The sequence below is a fragment of the Hemiscyllium ocellatum genome, chromosome 38 (assembly GCF_020745735.1).
Source record: "Hemiscyllium ocellatum isolate sHemOce1 chromosome 38, sHemOce1.pat.X.cur, whole genome shotgun sequence".
NCBI lineage: Eukaryota > Metazoa > Chordata > Chondrichthyes > Orectolobiformes > Hemiscylliidae > Hemiscyllium > Hemiscyllium ocellatum.
In genome coordinates this window covers 1,730,953-1,738,138 of record NC_083438.1, presented here as the reverse complement: position 1 = coordinate 1,738,138, position 7,186 = coordinate 1,730,953, and positions in this window count along the sequence as shown.

Genomic DNA, 7,186 nt, shown 5'->3' with positions numbered 1-7,186 from the left:
ATTCTTCACACTCCTCAGCTCTCTGACAGGTCAAAAATCAATCTATCTCTTCTTTAAATACTTCCAATGTTCCAGCTCCCCTAACCTTCTAGACCTGAGAATTGCTGACATTCACTACTCTCTGTGAGATGAAAAACTCTCCAGGCAGACACCATTAACATCATCAAATGGCGTGAACTGACTTGCTCAGGTATGAGGGATTGAGCCAGATATCAAGGCAGGATTTGATTAAAGATTTTATCCTCAGAGACACTTAAATATCCAGAATCATACGTCATGACTAAAATTTTTTTTAAAAAGTACAAGCCATGGAATTTATCATCTTCTCAGTGTCTGTGTAGAACATAACGAGTGATTGTCCATCACCATCACGTTTCAATGCAATGACCTCTTATTCTCTTGCAGTGCTACAGATTAACCTTCACTCACTCTTCTTTTACCATCAACCCAGGGATTACTCTGGTGAAATTCCTTTACACTGTCTCTGTTGCAATGAGATCATTCCTTTTAAAAGCGTGAAAACCTATCCACAGTATCCCAAATACTGCCTCAACAACAATCTCAGCGATGATCATAATAATTCCTTTCCCTCACTTACCGGTCTCCATTTCTTTACTATGATGTAAAACCCCATTCCGTCTCTATGCACTGCCAGAGACGTGGAATTTAAGTCCCTTACATCTGCATGTCAGATCAGTAAAGCCAGCACCAGAGGTGCCCGTGGAGATGACCATCACTCTTGGGAAGAGACTTAGTCAGAAAGATTGCACTTGAAATAGGGAATGGTCACCTCCCTGAATGGAAATGATGTGTAGGAATAAGGAAAACAGGCAGAGGAAGGGAACTAACTTTACTTTTGTTCTTTCTTCAAAGGATGTGTGAAGCCCTGGTCAGGCCAGCATGTTGCATGGATCTTGAACTAAGTGGCTGGTTCAGTTGTTCCACAGGACAGTAAAGAGTAAAACACATTGCTGTGGGTTTGCGCAGACCTGGCTGGATAACTAATTGATTTCTTTGAAGGACATGATGGAGGCATATGGGCGTTTTCTCACAAATGATGATGGTTTCAGTTCAATTACATCAATTTCCTTCATGAGATATCAAAAGATTATTATTCTGTTTCTCTAGATTATGTGCAATGTCTTAAGCAGCATGCAGTGCCTGCCTGTCTGACCGTTTCTGTGCAGTGAACAAGCTCAACATACTCAAACGCAATTATTCTGTCATTAATATGTGGTTAGAAAGGACTTGATAATGTGTGTCGAGATTTAACAAAGGCACAATTGATGGTTTATTTAGAAGATGGACTGAGGTGGTGGAGGAGACGGTGATATCATGATGGTGGTATTGGACAGGATTCGTGAATGGGAAGGATATAGAAATGTAAATCTGTGAAGGATTATGCAGATTTAGAACAGTCTGGTTCCTCCTCGCATATTTGTTAGTAATTTTTCATTAGTAATTTGCTTGTTATAATTTCTGTGAAATGGATTATTTCATTAGAATTGAAAATGTTGACGTCCACGTTTCTAAATTTTAAATAATATCGGCAGCAATTCAGTTTAACCTGGCTTAATGAACAGATAGAATGACTTACCAGGAACACCAACTATTGCGAGGATGGGATAGTAACCAGCTTCAATAACCCGCAGAAAATTAAAAATCCACCAAGCTAATGATATTCCAGGCTGGGAAATCCAGTAAAGACCATAGGACAAACTCCTGTCCATTGTTGGAACATTCCACTCTAAAGTTCTCAGATTCTGATCCATTGTTGGAACATTCCAGTCTTATGTTCTCAGATTATGATCTCTCCTCCCCCTCTCGCTGAAGCAGCTTATCCCTGTTAGTGCTATCGGTGAGCTCCTGCTCATACTGTGGGATAATTTATTGAACCGAATCCTTAATTAATAGAAGAGACAAACCCTCGCATGACACATTTAGGATCCACGGAGACTGATATCAATAACATTCGCTGAACTAACCAGTTAACCCGTTTCAATTCAATACTATCTTATTAAAATTCAAAATAATGATTAATATTTACACATTCTGACAGGGATATGTGAATGTGACTGAGGGAACGAATGTTGGGGCTGGTTGGTCAATTCAATTCAATCTGCCTTGGATACGGGAGTAATACTGGAGATTTATCAGAAAATGAATATGCTTCAATGTTTATAAATGGAAGCATACATCCTGTAACTGCTGCTCAGGCATTACAATATTAATAAAACATTGAGAGGGCATCTATCATCCATGATCTTCAAGAAAATGTCCCTTGGACTTTGTGTGTTTACAACAGACAACGACATTATGTTAACAGAGAATTGTACCTAAGAGACAATGGGGACTGCAGATGCTGGAGAATTCAGTGTAGATAAAGTGTGGTGGCGGAAAAGGCACGGCTGGTCAGCCAACGATCGAGGAGCAAGAGAGCCAACTTTTCAGTCAGGACCCTGCTTCATGTCTGGGGAGAGGAAAGAGAGCTGAGACAAAATGGGTGGTGTGGTGAGGCTGTGGAAAGCTAGGCGCTCCGTGGACGAAGGTGGGAGGTGATAGTGATAGGTCGATGGGGAGTGTGGAGTGATCGGTGGGAAGGAACATGGACAGGTAGGTCCCATCGAGAGGGCAGACCTGAATCAGAGAGTTGGATTTGTGATCTGGGTGGGTGATGGTGGTTTGGAAACTGGTCAATTCAATGTTCATGCCTTGTGTTTGTAGGGTCCGGAGACAGAAAATGAAGTGTTCATGGTAACAACCTGGTAAATCTCTTCCCAACACTCTCCAGCTTAATAATTTCCCTACTGTAACATAACGACTATAATTGCACACAGTACAACTGAAGAGGCTTCATCAATGTTCTGCACAACCTGAGCATGATTTCTCAACTTCTAATCTCAAAGGTCTGACAATGAAGTAACCTAAAACACCCTGGACCACAAACTTCAAAGAATTATACCTGCGCCCCGCGTCGCTCTTTTCTATATAATTACCAAATTGATTGTACAAGCGCTCCCCTTGTTTGATTTATCAAAATGCAACACCTCTCATGTATCCAATTTAAGCTCTATCTGCCACACATCAGCCCAATGAGTGATATTACTATCCCCTCTACATTCCCCTTTCGGATTAAAACGACACTCCCCTCTCCAGTAGGTCCACAAACAACAGCCTTGACATTCCCAAAGACGCAGAGCTTGGTTTACCTTACGCAGGCCGAGGGAGGAGTGGGTGAGGGGAAGCTGGATAGTGTACAGTTACCTTGTATGACTTCATGATTTTAGGAAGAGGAAAGCCAGATGTTAGATATTTGAAATAATGACCGATGTTTTGGGCCCAGAATTGTGCTCTTTCCTCGTCTCTGGTGTTGAGTATTAATATCTACACGAGAACCTTTATAGTGCAGAGTGTGTTTGCAGGATTTCTTTCCCTGATGTAGCAGACGACCGGTAATAGCCATTTAAACCGGCAAACATAGCCAAGCAATTTAAGATGTTCCTAGTTTATCTCAATGGCACAGCGAATACATTCAACATCCTATAGTTGAGGCTAATAACTTTTACGTTTTTTCAATGAGAAATGTATAATTTGGTAATGTTAACCAGAATTTAATAAATCCATATTAAATTAAATTAAAACCCAAAGTCTAGGCATGGTTTAGGCCTTGTGTAGTGGGTGGTGCCCACGTTTCTGAGCCGGAACTCTGGATTCGATTCCAGTCCATGATTGCCTGGTACTGCCCCTATCTCTGGAGAAGGTGGAGAGTATTCATGTCCTCTGGAGGTGTATCACAGCATGTTACAACAGGCTGATGAACAAACACACAGGAGCATCATATTGCAGCTTTAGGGGCTAATGCTGAATGATGCTACTGTCCCTATCACTGGCCGAAACTTCCAGTTTCAAATCCCACAGAGTTGTTTCATAATATGCCTGAACAAGTTGATTAAACTTTTTTAGAATCGTGCCTTGATGGAGAAGAAAGAGGTACGACTACTGAATTTGAGAATGTAGACCCAGGATGACTGAAAGCACCGCCAATCGTCTTGATTGGAGTCACATTTATCATTTCTAGAGGTTTATAAAATTATGAAGGGAATGGATAGGGTGAGTGTCAAGGTTGCTCTCCCCCTCCCACCCCCCAAGGTAGGAGAGACTAAAACTAGAAGGCATAGGTTTAAGGTGGGAAGAGAAATATTTGAAGGACAATGAAGAACAACTTTTTATTCCTGCAGAGCGTGGTGCTCCTATGAAAAAGCTACCAAAGAAACTGGTAGAGACTGGAACGATTACAGCAAATAAAAGGCAAACTGGGTGGCTATATGAATAGTGCGATATGGGCTAAATGCTGGCAAATGGAACGAGATTAATTTTGAATATTTAGATGGCCTGAACGAATTTAAGGGTCTGTTTCCCTGTTGTACATCTCTATGAATCATTGATTTAATTAATGAATGGCTCTTTGTAATCTTCATTTGTTCACCATTATGTAAACACTGTCTACTGTACACTCAAACTTGATGTCATCGCACATTTGCGAAATATGCCTTCTATAACTCTCATCTACATTATTTATATAAATGACAAACAAAAGTGGACCCAACAATTTTGCCTCTGGATCATCGCTGCACACAGGCTTCCAGTTCAAAAAACAACAATTTAAAACCCCCTGTCTCTTGCCATTAATCAGATATACACAGAAACACACACCCAATCAGACATACATACAGAGACACCGATGCAACCAAGTATTTAAGACAAAGGTTAGATTAAAACCACGATCAAAAGTTACAGTGAGAAGGCGGGAGAATTCTGTTGAGAACACACCAGACAGGATCAAAGAGCAAAGTAGACCTGGTGGGATAAATGGCCTAATTGCAATTTCCAATGCTCTGTGGCCTTAAGGTTTCATGATTATTTTCCAAGGGTGCAGTAGAATCTAAGTTTGATAAATATTTGACTGAATAGTCAATGGGAATGTGGAATACGTTTGAGGAGTGGAATGATATATGCTTGTTCCTATTTGCTGTGCCCTTGTTTCTGTAAAGTGCAGGTGACTTGCTGTGAGGTTAAAACACTTTGTAATGAAAGGGGTCTCCCATTTCCATTTGAAATAACGTTGCTCCTTTCTCCTTTGGATTGTGCGATCGGTGGCGTTCTCATACCCCGGGAACAGTGAAATCTGGGTCATTGAGGATAATGAAGGCTGACCTTTACTGACCTTCGATGGACAGGGAACAGGCATGAAAGGGGTATTCAGTTACATTCAGACCAACCATAATGTTTCTAAACTGAGCAGCACATTGGAGGGGACGAATGGCCAATTGCTGCCTCTATCTCACCCGTTGTTCTGTCAATTCACGCCTCGAGGCTGTTACAGAGGGAGAGAAAGATCCCATTCAGTCAGTCAGCATCGTGACAATACAGCAGGGGAGACCATAATGCACCTCCATGGGGTTAGACAGGAATACAATGAAGTATTCAAGTCATTTCATTAAATTATGCAGCACAAGAGGACACCATATAACCCATCACAGGATGTTACGCAGGAACAGGGGCGCCTTGGGTACGGTAAGGAAATACAGAGAAGAGATAATTACTCATTTTGTGTTTGGAAAGCTGTATCGAGTGGAATACTTCAGGGATCTGTGTGAGGTCATCAACAAATTGCAATCCATACCAATGAATTGGATGAAGGAGATGGAGCTCAGTTTGCTCATACACCAGGATAGTCAATCAATAAGACGTCAAATGGAGACAGAGCGTCTCCAATGAGATGCAGACAGGGGAAAGCAGAGTGTCTACAATGGGATACAAACAGGGGGTGGGCAGAGCATCTGCAATGGGATAGAGACCGGGAGGGCGGCGCATCTGCAATGGGATACAGGCATGGGGAAGGCGTAGCGTCTGCAGAGGAATACAGACAGGGGATTCAGAGAGTCTGCAATATATTATGGACAGGCGAAGGCAAAGCGTCTAATATGAGATACAGACAGGGGAGGGGTAGAGCGTCTGAAATGGGACACATACAGGGGAGGGCAGAGCGTCTGCAATAGGATGCAGACAGAAGGCAGAGCGTTTGCAATAGGATACAGACAGGGTGAGGCAGAGTGTCTACAATGAGATACAGATGGGGAGGGGCAGACCGTTTGCAATGGGAGGCAGAAGGGGAGGGCAGAGCGTCTGCAATGGGAGGCAGAAGGGAGGCAGAGCGTCTGCAATGGGATACAGAGAGTGGAGGGAAGACCGTCTGCAATGGGATACAGACGGGGGCTGGGTAGGGCGCCTGCAGTGGAATACAGATGGCGGAGGCAGAGCATCTGCAATGGGATACAGAAGGGGAGGGCATAACATCTGTATTGGGATACAGACAGGGTGAGGGAAAGTGTATGCAAATGGATACAGACGGGGAGGAAGAACGTCTCCAACGTGATAGAGATAGGGTTAGGGCAGATCATCTGCAATGGGACACAGGCAGGGGGAGGGCAGACCGTCTGCAATAGGATACAGACAGAGGGAGGAAGAGCATGTGCAATGGGATACAGACGGGATGGCATAACATCTGTATTAGGAATACAGACAAGGTGAGGGAAAAAGTATGTAAATGGATACAGACGGGGAGGCAGAGTGTCTGCAGTGGGATACAGACGGGTGAAGGCAGAGTGTCTCCAGCGTGATAGAGACAGGGGCAGGGCAGATCATCTGAAATTGGATACAGACAGGGGGAGGTAGAGAGTCTGCAATGAGATACAGACAGGGGGAGGGCAGACCGTCTGCAATAGGATGCAAACGAGAGGCAGAGTGTCTGCAATGGGATACAGACAAGGGGAGGCAGAGCGTCGAAAATGTGATACAGACGGGGAGGGGAAGAGCGTTTGCAATGGGATACAGAGAGGGGTAGGGCATAGCGTCTGCAATGGGATGCAGGTGGGAGACAGAGCGTCTGCAATGGGATACAGACAGTGGAGGGAAGACCGTCTGTAATGGGATATAGATAGGGGCAGGGTGGGACGCCTGCAGTGGAATTCAGACGGGGGAGGCAGATCGTCTGCAATGGAATACAGATGGGGGAGGGCAGAGCATGTCACAATGGGATAGAGACAGGGTGAGGGCAAGCGTCTGCAAATAAGATACAGACGGGGATGCAGAGCGTCTGCAACGGGATACAGACAGGGAGAAGCAG